Source organism: Tamandua tetradactyla, chromosome 11 (genome assembly GCF_023851605.1).
Source record: "Tamandua tetradactyla isolate mTamTet1 chromosome 11, mTamTet1.pri, whole genome shotgun sequence".
NCBI lineage: Eukaryota > Metazoa > Chordata > Mammalia > Pilosa > Myrmecophagidae > Tamandua > Tamandua tetradactyla.
This window is the reverse complement of record NC_135337.1, coordinates 76,080,086-76,093,146: the sequence shown is the minus strand read 5'-3', so window position 1 is coordinate 76,093,146 and position 13,061 is coordinate 76,080,086. Positions and strand designations below refer to the sequence as shown.

General features: G+C 44.6%; 1 protein-coding gene and 1 long non-coding RNA gene across 3 annotated transcripts in view; one reads left to right on the top strand and one right to left on the bottom strand.

Annotated features, from left to right (window-relative positions):
* The window catches only part of RFX2 (regulatory factor X2), a 101,537-nt gene that overhangs the window by 80,256 nt on the left and 8,220 nt on the right, over nucleotides 1–13,061 (bottom strand). The window lies entirely within an intron of this gene.
* LOC143650335 (uncharacterized) overlaps nucleotides 1–13,061 on the top strand; it is a 34,455-nt gene that overhangs the window by 17,592 nt on the left and 3,802 nt on the right. The window contains exon 3 of the long non-coding RNA XR_013159530.1: nucleotides 12,300–12,426. This is a non-coding gene — a long non-coding RNA (uncharacterized LOC143650335). The remainder of the gene's footprint in view (nucleotides 1–12,299; nucleotides 12,427–13,061) is intronic.

Below are 13,061 nucleotides of genomic sequence, written 5' to 3'. Positions count from 1 at the left end.
CTTAGGATATGCCAGAACTACAAAGTCAGAGGATGGAGAGCTAGCCAGAAGCAGTGTCTACATCTCCCCACCTCAGAATTTATCCTAGAGATAAACATGTATGCATAAAGGAATATGGTCACACAAAAACTTGTACACACATGCTCACTGCAGCATTATTCACAGTAGCTGGACAGTGGCAACATCCCCAACATCCATCCACCCACTCAATGGGATGGTGACTGAAGGAAGGGCAGCCCCTCACAGCCAGTGAGGGGTCAATACAACACTGTCTGTTCACACAATGGAATATGATTCAGCCATTAAAGAGAATGAAGTCCTGATATGTACTACAACATGGATGAACCTTGAAAATATTCTGCTGAGTAGAAGAAGCCAGACCCCAAAGGTCACATATTATACGACTACTTTTATATGAAAGGTCCAGAATAGGCAAAGTCATAGAGACAGGAAGTGGATTAGTGGTTGCCTAGGGCTTCAGGGGAGGGGAATGTGACAGCTAATGGGCATGGGGTTTCTTTTGGAGATGATAAAAATGTTCTGAAGTTAGTTAGCGGTGATAGCTGCAAGACTCTGTGAATATAGGAAAACCCACTGAACTACACACTTTGAATGCATGACTTTTATGGTCTGGGGAATGTATCTCAATAAAGTCATTTAAAAAAAAGTATGGAAGTCACACAAAGGAACTGGAAATAAGTTAAATGCCCATCGATAGTGCATCCTCAATAAATTACGGTACATCCTTGTTGTAATCATATGCCACCATTAAAAAGAATGAGGCACATTTATACGTACTGACAATGGAAAGGTCTCCAAGACAAACAGTGCCTGGTACATGGCAGAGTCTTTAATATCTGTAGAATGAATTTATGCAAAAAAAAGAGAAAGTGGCTAAATACACTAGGACACAGGTAAACTCATACCATGGTCTAGAAGGAGGCAAATCAAATTAATAGTGCTGACCTCATGGGAAGGGAGAGGGGGCAGAAAGATGAAAGAGACAGTTTCATTTCTTAACTTACTTCTGGAAAAGGTGATCCTTTATCAGGACAAACTTATATAGAGTTTTATACCATTTTCAAAGCTACAAAAAATTTGCAAGGATTCCAAGGCACTTCAGTTCTTCTAAATTAGCCAATTGTCTTTACGGAACGACTTCCATCCCGGAAAAGGAAAATTATTCAACTCAGTTTTTCTACAAAACTAGAGGCTTTAGTATTAATTCAACATTAAGCAGGAACAGAAAATGTACCAGATAAACACGCCGGGGTCCTCCGATCTGGTGGAGCAATATTCAGCAACAAAAAGAAACAAGCTACCAATGTATGCACAGTACAGACACATCTCAGAGGTGTCTGTGCGGGTGGAAGGAGCCAGTCTCAGACACTACAAACTGGAAGCTTCCATTGAATGGCATTCTGGAAAAGGCAAAGCTCTGGGGACAGGCTGCAGACAGCGGTTGCCAGGAGTGAAGGGGAGGGGAGGGTCTGCCTAGCAGGGGCCATGGGAGGGAATTCTCTGGGGTACAGGAGTTGCCCAGTCTCCCTCTGTGGTGGCAGTATAATGGGCACCTACACAGCTGGTAAAGCTCATGGACCTGGACACCAAAGAAAGTGAGCACGACTGAATGCAAATTTAAAAAGTAAATAAGTGAAAGAAAGGACACAAAAGGGGAGGGAAAGTGAATCCACCAAGTGCTAGGCTGAGGACCCAAAGTGAGCCAATCAGCTGGGAGCAGCTCCGGGACGCTGGCCTCCCCGGGCTGGGGATTCAGACAACAAATGGGGTGCCAGGTTGCTCCCCATTGCAAAGCAGGACAGCAGAACTCCCTGGAGTGTTTAACCAGGAGCATAATACGATGCAAGTTATCTTTGTAAAAGTCTACTGAGAGAAAGAGTGGAGAACAGGAAAAACGGCATAAAAAGCAGGGAGGAAGCTACTGTAGCATTTACTATTTAAACACTTTGAATAATAATTGTTTCCATGACCCACATATGGTAGCTGGGTTGGAACAATATCATTTTAGAAAGAAGCCAAGTAACAGTAAACCCATTAAGTGAGGGTGCAACCAAATAAGTGTTCAGTTAACATGCAAGTAAGTGATGGTTCTCCAAATTTAAATCATCATAACACACAAACATCAGCATGCTCATTAATTCAGTGTTTATTTCTCCTGGCAATTTACAGTGTCATGACTCAAAAATTAGGTAATCGAATCTTGCCAGAAAGGGCACTTTTTTTTGTTTGTTTGTTTGTTTTTGCATGGGCAGGCACCAGGAATCGAACCCGGGTCTCCAGTACAAAAAGGGCACTTTAAAAGTGAATCTGTTACCGAAGCAGACATGAGTGAGATGAGTTTCCACTTTTCCTCTTCCATGGTGATGAATGCGTTCTATGTATTCCTCTTTTAAATAAATGGCACACTTCCTTACTATTATGTTCAATAACAGGGGTTTGTCCAAGGCTGACCCAACCAGTACAGAGATGCAATGTTATATGATAACCCCAGGCCTTTTCTATTTATTCCATAAGTATTTGATTTTTACTCAACCTCTGCCCCTTCTTATTTCTAAAAACATAGAGAATGCTCAGCAAAGTGGTTTAAACTGTGCAATATGCTCATTCAATTGGCCACACAGGACCCCCAAATTAGATCTGGGGATTCCCCAGGGTGCAGGACTGCATGAACCTGTAACTATGAAAAAAGTACAGATGCGTGTGGACGCCTGTTCTTCTGGGGAGAAATTTCCAACTTTCGGCAGATTTTGAAAGTGGTCTGGACTCAAGAAAGGTTGGGAACCACTGGACTGTGGTGACAGGTCACTGTGTGTGTGTCTGTGGTGATGGGCCACTGTGTGTTTGTGTGTCTTTTTAGCTGAGGTTCACAAACATGGGAACGCTGGTCTGGACAACCCTTGCTGTAGAAACCAGGTAGTCTGCAGCCTTTAGAGGAAAGCAACCAAGTCATGATGCTTCCCTGCTGAGGGCCATGGGACGACAGGAGTGGCAGAAGGCGCATGCCCCCATCGTTCACGGGGAGCAACATGTGGAAGGTGGCTCTTCTTCTTTCCATATCTAGGAATCCAAAAAGCCCAGGCACGGGTCACTCTGATGATTGACTATGCTGTCAACTGTTGCCTTAGCAGCAATTAGCCCCAAGGTCACCGTGGTAATTAACCCCCAGGCCACCAAGCCCAGGAAGACAGAAGATTTGAGGAAACTGAAGAGAGAAACATCTGCTAGAAAGAATAAAACAGCTAAGGAAAGCGGCAGCTTATCCTAGCATCCACCCGAACCCAAGCCAGGAAAGGAGTCTAGCTGCTATCTTTGGTGGCCAACATGACTGGCCCCAAGAGAAGGAGACCAAGGCAAGTGGTCACATATTTTCTGACCCCCAGATCACCCCGGAACCAGCTCTATTTCCTCTCTGGGTTCCAGCAGCGATTCCTAGCAACGTCTCAGCTCTAAAATACTCAGCCCTGACAAACAATTCAGAAGTCATCTAGAATTGGTAGGAGTTTAGCTCTGTGAGATAGGGCTGGAGTGATGGAATACTTTGCTTTTTTTGATATCCAAACACTATTTAGCAGCTACCCATTTTTACTTCTTATATGTTCAGCTGCAGCATGTTCTGAGATGAGATCCTTCTTCCCACGTGGGGAATTTCTCCCCCAGGCGCCTATCTTACTTGCACTGTCATCTGTAGCAGTGATTAATTTCAGAAACCACTTACAGGTGTCCTGACTTATACCCCAGGTACCAGAGTTGGCCTGAATGGCTAAGAGGAAGTGGCACTGCCCAAGGGACAGCCACCCAGAACCACCTTTCATGTAACTGGAGATGGGAGTGAAGAGACCTGGGCTCCCTGACTACTGGCTACGGATACGCCCCGACAGTGGGTCTGAACCTAACCCAGGCTGTCCAGGCACCTCAAAGTCCTCTGCCGGGGACAAAAATGTGGCACAGTCTCCTAGGGAAAAAGAGGAAAAGAAAATCCAGGATGCAAGATGGATGTGACCAGATGAAGGCCCTCCTTTAATTACAACAAACAGAAGAAGATTGTATCATTCTTCTCCTCTTCTAAAAGAAGCAAAAAATGATGTTACGTTAAAGGCCCTGAAGATTCTAAGGGGTTTTAGAAACCTCAAGGTCAGCATTATATTCATATACACTTGAGGTTATACTGAGTGCTAATCAAATATAACCAAGGACCATGAGTTAGACCAGGGGTTAGCCAAATAGTAAATATTTCCGGCTCTGCAGGGCAGACGGTATCTGTTCAGATGAGTGGACTCTGCTTTTGAGTACAAAATTAGCCACAGACAACATTGGCTGTATGCCAATAAAACTTCATTTATGAACTCCGAAATGTAGATTTCTTATAATTTCATGTTCCATGAAATGTCTTTCTTTTCATTTTTTTTTTAGCCATTAAAAATATTTTTAAAAAAAGTCTTGGCTCATGGGCATACAAAACGAGGTAGTGGGAGGATATGGTCCCATGGACTAGTTTGCCAGCCTTGTATTAGTCTGGAACGTTTGGACTCATTTCTCTGAAAAAGAGCCCAAAATATGTCCAGAGAAATAAATGGACAGGCATCAAATAACCCAGGAAGCACAACTAACATTATAGAAATTTCAACATCTGGATGCTCAAAGCACACTGAGGGAGAAAGCCAGCATTCTGATCCTGTCTGCTTCCTAAAGGAAGAGGAGGCAGGACTTCCAGCAGCTTCTGAAAAAGGCGTGCCGCTGGTGGTAACTGCAGCAATGCCATGTGGAACAGAAGACGACCCACACACACGTGTTTTTGATTCTGGCCTCCAACTTTCAGGCAGCCCTCACATGTGCTGTGAACATTTGTGACTCAGGGTCTTTGGACATTTCACAGAGGTACCAAGAGAAACTTGTAGATTCAAGAACATTAGAAAAGATGACACATCTGAATAGATGTTTCTCCAGAAAAGATATACAGATGGTCAATAAGCACAGGACAAGATGCTCAACATCATTAGCCATCAGGGAAATGCAAATCAAAACCACAGTGAGATACCACTTCTCATCCAATAGGATGGCTAGGATAAAAAAAGATAATAATGTGTTGGCAAGGACGTGGTGAAATCAGGACCCTCATACATTGCTGGTGGGATGTAACATGGGTACAGCCACTGTGGAAAACAGTCTGGAAGTCCCTCAAAAAGTTAAACATAAAGTCCCCATATGAACCAACAATTCCACTCTTTGGGAATGTTCCCAAGAGAAATCAAAACCTAAGTCCATGCAAAAACTTGCAAGTGAATGATTCCAATCTCCAAAAAGTGGAAACAACTCAGGTCTCCATCAAGTGAGGAATGGAGGAACAAAATGTGGTTTATGTGTACAATGGAATGTTTTTCATCGGTTAAAAGGAATGAAGGGCTGACACACGACACTATGGATGGACCCCGACAACATGATGCTCAGTGAAAGAAGCCAGGCACAAAAGGGCACTTAAGATATCCTTTCTTTTATATGAAATGTCTCAAATAGGCAAATCCAGAGAGACAGAGAGTAGATTAGTGGTTGGCAGGAGTCAGGGGAAGGAGGAGTGACTGCTGATGAATATGGGGTTACTTTTTGAGGCGACAGAATGTGCTAGAATTAGATTGGTGATGGCTGCATAATATTGTGAATATACTAAAAGCCACTGAATTGTGTATGCTAAAATCATTAAAATGGTGAATTTTATGTTACTTGAGTCTTCTCTCAATAAAAAAGTTTTGTTTTGTTTTTAACAAGATGACATACCAGGTCAAGAAGAAAAACTGATGATACAAGCACTAAAAATTGTTCCTCTCTTCTTTACCATGGAGGAAGTGAGATCCATTATTACTCATGATGCTGAGAAAGTTAGGTATGAGGATTTACAAGGACAAACTTCTTTGAAAACTTTTCAGAAATAAATTTTGTTCATTAAATAAAAATACCCCTTTTATATAAACCCTAAGAGGCTTTCTTTCCTTTTGAAAATGTTCAGTGACAGGTAGGGAAAAAGGTGTGAAGAAGTCTGTTTTAGAAATGCTGAACTTAAGGTATCAAAACATTTTATGAGTCTTGTCTCATAAATAGAAAAATTAAGGGGTGTCCTTGTGACACAAAAAGGTAGATATTTCACACTCAGAACTGGAAATTAGACTACATCTCAGCTCCTGGGGAAGGCCGTAAGCAAACATTACCACCAGAGAGCAATGGCCCAAGGCAGTTTCTAAGAGATGCTACAGTTATGAACATGAAAAGAGGGGAACCAGTTTAGGTGACTATCTCAGAAAACTTAAAGGATGTTAAAAGAAAAATATGATCCACTGAACATAAAACTGGGGACAAGTTCAGAGGAAGAATTAATAACTTTATCCAGGATTAAGTCAAAGGAATTCTGGCTTTGACTCATTTGGGTGGAGTTTTAAGAGGAAGAATGTACACTATATTCAGGAGGTGACCACAAGAGAAGGAAAGAGGCTCTGGAATGGCACCTAGAACCTGCACAACTCATTCCTGGCCTGAGTAGGAGAAAGCAGATGTATGCAGCAGGGTTCCAAGTAAAGCTGGTCCAAGGACGGCCTGGCAGGGTGCCTGGCAACTAGGAAAGAAGCCGCATGAGTTCTAGGTGCTGTGCACAGGCAGCTAAGAGTCTAGAACCACCTGTCTAGACCTGTCTGGTGGAAGGGCAAAAGGGTGGGAACACACTGTTGCCAAGTGAGAGCCAGCACAGCATGAAAGGCAACGGGTCATGAAGTTGCAGCAGCACGACCCGCCCAGCAGCTGGGCCTCCTGACAGGGACCAATAGCTGGGTCAGTCGGAACCAATAGCTGGGTCAGTCACGTGGGCTGCAAGCTGGGCCAAGGAAGATGGACAGGGACAAGGTCTTAGGGTAGGGACTGGTCTATGGGCAGATTTCAAGGAGTATGAGAACCTCCTAAAGTGCAGGCAGGATGTGATGGAGATTTTCAGCATGCTTTTTCTTGGGGAAGAGGACAAACTTTTGCCAGATCGTCAGAGGGTCTGTAGCCCGCTATTCTAAAATGTTCAGGAGGTAAAAACAAATCTATGTTGGATTACGAGCCAAGGAAGGGAGCCAAGAATGAAGAGTAAATGGCATGCGTGCCGTAACAGAGCTCATGGTGCTACTGGAAGCAGGAGCTGGTGGCCCGAGCAGTGATGCTGGAGGTGGTGCAGTTTCAGGAAAGGACAAGGGTGGAAAGTCACCTTCACTGCAGGAACGGAGCATGTACACAAGTGACAGAGAATGCCACCAAAGCAAGGAAGGCCCCTAGCCCTGGCAAGTCCCCTGCTGGGAATTTGCAAATGTTCTCACACTTGCATACAAAAATGTCTGGACAGGGTATTCACTGCATCATCATCAGTAAAAGTGAAAAAGTATAACCAAAATGCCCCTCAATAAGTAGCAAATTCAATAACTTTGGGCACATCTGTGCAATAGGATCTTGGGCAGCAATGTAGAAAAAAAATGAAGTAGAAACACAAACACCATTTAGGAAAGATTAGATCAAATACTTTGTGAAGTGAGCAGGCTACAGAAAAGTAGACATAATACGATTCCTTTTTTACTGCCAAAAGAAAGTAACCGTTCAGGCATAAAACGGAAGGAAGTTCTGATCCATGCTACAATGTGGGCGAACCTCGAAAACCTTGTGTTCAGTGAAAGATGGAGGGGGAAGGCTTTGGATGCCAGGCAGGGCCCCTGGACTCCATTATAGGGCGGGGCCTCCACAAACTATGGCTCTAGGACTAAATCCAGCCCAGCCTTCTACCTGTTTTGATATGGCCTAAGAGCTAAGAATGGTTTTTAGTGTTCTATAAATGGCTTTAAAAAATCAAAATAAAAATATGTTGCGGCACAGGAAAAAAATTATATGAAGTTGAAGTTTCAGTGTCCACTGGCACATGGCCACATGCACTCATTCATGTATACTGGTGGGGCTGCTTTCATGCAGCCACGGTGGAACTGAGCAGTTAAACACACCATCTGGCCTGCAAAGCCTCAAACGTTTACTCTCTGACTCTTACAGCAAACAGTTGTGGATCCCTGCTTCCTTGGAATACCGAAATACTCTGTGGGCTTTCTTTGCACAAATAAAATCAGGGCACTTTCCTCAATGTGCAGAAAAATTTCCTGGATGGCTTTTTCAAATTGAAAAACACTTTCCCCCCCTAATATTTCTCCAACCCTTGAAACAAGTTTCCCCTTATCTGTTTGTAAGCAACAGTGAACAAGAGAACAGATTCCCTCTAAGCCTTCCACTATTGGGCGACACCAGACAAGCAAGTCATGCCTGCTGCCACAGCACAGGTTCTAAAGGACACATATCTGCCGTTGATACCCTGCACCACCGCCACGTGTTATGATTGAATCGTGTTTCCATTAATACCAGTAGAGCTGGTTCACGTGATTGGATCAAGTGCACTGGTGCTCCACGGTTTTCCACCAAAACACCAGCTCCGGCCCCTAAGCGGTTTGAGAGCTTGCAGTTGAGGTCGGTGCAGTGACAAAGTGTGAAGGACAGAGCTCGGCATGGGCTCTGTAGGATCCTCTGTTGCAAGGGGAGAGACCAGCGGATTATTTCACAGGTCCTGAATTACAGGGTTTGCCTGCACAAGAAGAGCATGGACCGAAACAGGAAGGCGGGGGGCAATCCGAGAGCCATGCAGGTCCTCAAGTCTAGAGGAGTTAGTGACTAGATGAGGGGAGAAGGGGCTGTGGGGTAAAGAAGAGAAGAGAGGAGATGAGGTAGCGCCTAGCCTTCCAGCCTGGGTGCTCAAGGGGCTGGCAGGGACCCCAAGGAGGAAGGACACCTCGGCTCTCAGGTGAGGGCAAGCCATCTGATCCCATAACACCAAAGGCGCCAATGGGCCCACCTCTCACTTAGCCACAAGGAAGAAGAATCCAGACTGAGATGATCGTAGCACATAGCAAATTGAGTTGGGCTCGGCAGCAGGAAGGAGCCCAAGGGACAAAGAGGCATAAATTAAGCATTTATACCTTTGTTAAGGGCATGAGAAGAAGATCAACTCTTCTAGGTTTTTGCTAGGATTGGAGGAACCTGGTGGAAAATGCCTAGCTCACAGCAGGTGCTCGGCAGGTGGCATCGCCATAGCTCTTTGTTTTTAAACATGACGGCAGTGATCTAAGGGCCACTGCTTCTAAAGTCCAGCTTCTCCCTGCTGTGAGCTGCTTGCCTCCTCTCTGCCTTTCTTGCAAAATCCTCCTTGTTTGGCCTGAAGCATAAGAGGAAGACTTGACTCATTCGACAAACATTTGTCAGAACTTACAGAGGGCCCTGCCCTTTGCACAGGGTTGGAGACTGTGCCAATAAAAGGAGAAGACAACCAACCTGACCTGTTGTAGGACCCAGTTAAGGGGTTTTTCAGGCTCAGACAGTTAATGACTGGTCTAAATTATTTCTCCACATCCAAATGTCTCTGATTTCCTTCTACGGAAATTGGAGATGTTACCGGTTGATTTTGAGAGATGTTATATAGATGAGAACCGGTGAATGGCTCATAAAATGATGGCTTCTGTTATTTTTATATGAGCCTTGTCAGTCATGAGACAACTGATAAAACAATGCTTTCAGAATGTTCTACGTGGGATAGCTTTGATGCCCATGAAGTTTATCACGTCCTCTTGAACTGGTTTCTGTTTTGGCTGGCATAAAAGAATTACCTTTCTTCCACATAGAAACTGTGACAAACTAGAAATTTGGGGCTCCTTGGCAGAAAATTCTGAAGTGCCAGCTCTCCCTGTGCCTCTAGAGTTCAGCAGGTGCCAGGGCAACATGAGCACCTTTGAAGGGAAAAGGGAGAGGAGGCCACCCTGTATCCTTCAAGACCAGTGCTTTCCCACCTCAGCCCACCACACAACTTTTTACTAGCAAGAGCGTCATGTTTCTTCTGCTGGCCTCTGAGTCCTGAGGCCTGCACTTTCTTAAATAGGGATCTCGGTGAGCAACGGAGAGGGGTTAGAGGCATCCAAGCACACGGAGCAGAGACCTTCTCCTCTATGTTCCTGGAGAGGAAAACAACTCAGTGCCTGGAGCTCAGGCTCAGGCAGGTCCCTCGCATGCACTGCCCTCCCCTGACACACACACACATACACCAGGAGCAGATCCACACTTTGGGAAACTGTTCTGAGCTGGGGAACAAAGCTGGGGAAATGGATCTTTAAGAAAGGAAACCGAGGTTGGAAATAAAATCAGCAAACTTTCTGCAATTCAGTTCTCTGTAAGTACTTCCTCTGTCCTGGCCCAGTACACAGGGCTGGCTTTTTGAGCTGCCCAGCAGGCTCTGGGGCTTTTGAAGCTTTCACAAATCACTTGAGCTACAGCACAATCAAAGGTTTAAAATACTGACAATTTGTCCTGTAACTTTGCTTTTCCTCATGGGAAAAGGAAGGCTTCATTCGCTTGACAAATTGTGAGCACCTGCTTCACTGCCGAAATAGTTCTAGTAGGCCTAAACACCTTAACGTTTATTGCAAATAGACTATCGGAGTGAAATCTTAGAAAACTTTCAAAGTCAAACAAGAGATAAAGTAAGCAACTGCAATTGGCTTAGACATAGGATTCTAGCCACTTAAGATCTTCCACTGTTTTCCTGCTTTACCAATGAGACCTGGCTGCAGCTTGGTTATAAAGACACCTCCCACCCACTTCCAGAAAAACATTTGTCTAATAAGCTTTGGCTGGGCAAAAAGGAAAGTTGATTAACAGTCAGGGTCTCTGATGAAAATTTCTTTAGGAATTTGCTAAAGAAAAGCTACTTATAGAAAAAAAAGCTGGAATGTTATTTTAGATCGAGTCCAAATCCAGTTTTTAAAGCCAGTGGATGTCAAATGAGGGTTTCACAATTTGTGGTTTTTATTGAAACAAAAGGTTCCGTTACTTGAAGCAGCCCCCCAACAGCTGGCTGTGGGACACACTCGTGCACACAACTTTCTGGGGATGCGCCTGGTTGGGGTAACTCTAATGGCTGGGGCCATTCAGGACCCATCATCACTTCTAACTGACCAGTCCCGTGGTCCTCAATCCAGAGCAATTTTGCCTCCCAGGGGGCACTTGGCAAGTCTGGAGACATTTTTGGTTGCCACATCTGGGGAGGGGGTGCTCCTGGCATGGAGAGGAGGGAGCGTAGGGATGCTGCTCGACACCCTTCAGTGCCCAGGACGCCCCCACCCCAGAGAATAACCGGTCCCCACACGTGAGCAGTACTGAGATGCAGAGACCCAGCTCTGGTCTTATTTCTTCCCCCTTAGCTCACCAAACAAAATCTCAAGTTTCCATGATGAGGGAGCATTTAAAAAGGGTCTTGAGAGAATAAGAAGGATTGACATTCCAGGGAGCAGATATAAGAAAGCAAAAGACCTGTTTAAGGTATGGCAAGTCCCTTCAGAGAACTAGTGAAAGATACAGCAATTAAAAGGGAAATGGGGCTGAATGGAGATAAGCCTTGAAGACCGAGTCAAGAATGATGTGGTTACAACGCCAAGGGTAAGGGCCCATTTCTTTCATTTGGCCAGCCAAAATAGGGGCAGAAAGTGCCCCCATCTGTTCCTCTTTGCCAAGCCCAGAAGTAGCCACAGGCAAGGTGGGTGACTGAGAGGTAGGGGTGAGCAAGAATCAAGAGACAAAGGAACCCAGGCTTTGCAAGGAGCCACCAAGGCAGGAGAAGATACAGAAGGGATGGTGGCATGTGCTTATTGGTGGGTACTGAAGGCTGAGAAAATACTACCTCTAGAACAGAAGGGGAGGACTGGGCCACTTCCAGGAAGGAGGAGGACAAAGAACTCCAGTTGCCACTGGACTAGGATGGGGAGAGAAACTAGGCCTTCCTGGGACACACAAATGAAGGTAGTTAGATGTATCCCCAACCTGCAATCTGAGTGAAGGTGCTGTATTGCGGTCTGGCCGTGGCTTCCATCTCCACCATCCTGTGGCTCATGACATTAAACAAGTGCCAAATGGTGAAACTTTTCTTTCGTGCACCAAGTATACCACCACACTTACCAGGTAGAGACATGCCCACTTGTTAACTAAGGCTGGCAATCAATGGGATCTCACGGGGCTTCCAGAAACCCTTTCTACTCACTCCTGCTTGTCATTTTGGGTTTGCAATATAACCAGACCATGATTTACACCATTGTAATATATTCCAGCGTATGCATGAACTTCAGATTGGAATGTCAGTTGTAGATGGCTGCTAGTAATTTCACATTCTCTACTTCCCTCTTAATTTTCTATAGATGATACAGGAATACATTTAAACACGCACCAATTGTAAGCTCCTGAGACATTTAATATTTTTAGCCCTATTTGCTGAATGAATGCAGACTCCAGAAAGCACCTCATGGAAAGACGTCTTGATGACAGGTAAGGCGAATTACTTTTAAAAATGAGAAATCTCTTTAAAATCAAAAGCTTTTCCTTTTATCTGTGTTCTGTGGGTTTGGATTTTCAAATCTATTTTTTGTCAAAGCAGGTAATATCCATCTATACATATTTTGAGAATGGGAGAGCTGGGAAAAGCACCACATAGTATTTTCTTGTTTGGCCTTGCTGGGGTAGAACAGGTATATACTTGGTAGGCTGGTAATTTGGGGGGAAACTGCTTCTGAGGGCATATGCCACTGATCACCTTTCGATGGAAGTGAATCCCTGGAAAGAAGGCACTGTTTCTAAGAGATGAACTTTCCAATTACAAAAAAAAAAAAAGCATAATTAAGTGCTGTTACAATTTTTAAAATGGACTTTTATATCACTGGTATCACTAGTGGTTTTCAGGAGACAGTGGTGGCTCCTATACCATGCTTCCTGCCCTTTTGTGGGGATAGGATTCTTTCTTCTCAGGGGACTAGCCTGAGTTGCCTCTGGTCTCCAGCGGACCGTTCCTCTGCGTGGTGTTCAGTCTTTGAAGCTATATCCTCCTCTGCCTTTGAAGCCTCTTCTTCCATGTTTTCCTTCAATCTCAGAGTTCCTTCCAAATCTCCTCTGCTGACCCCTCTTTG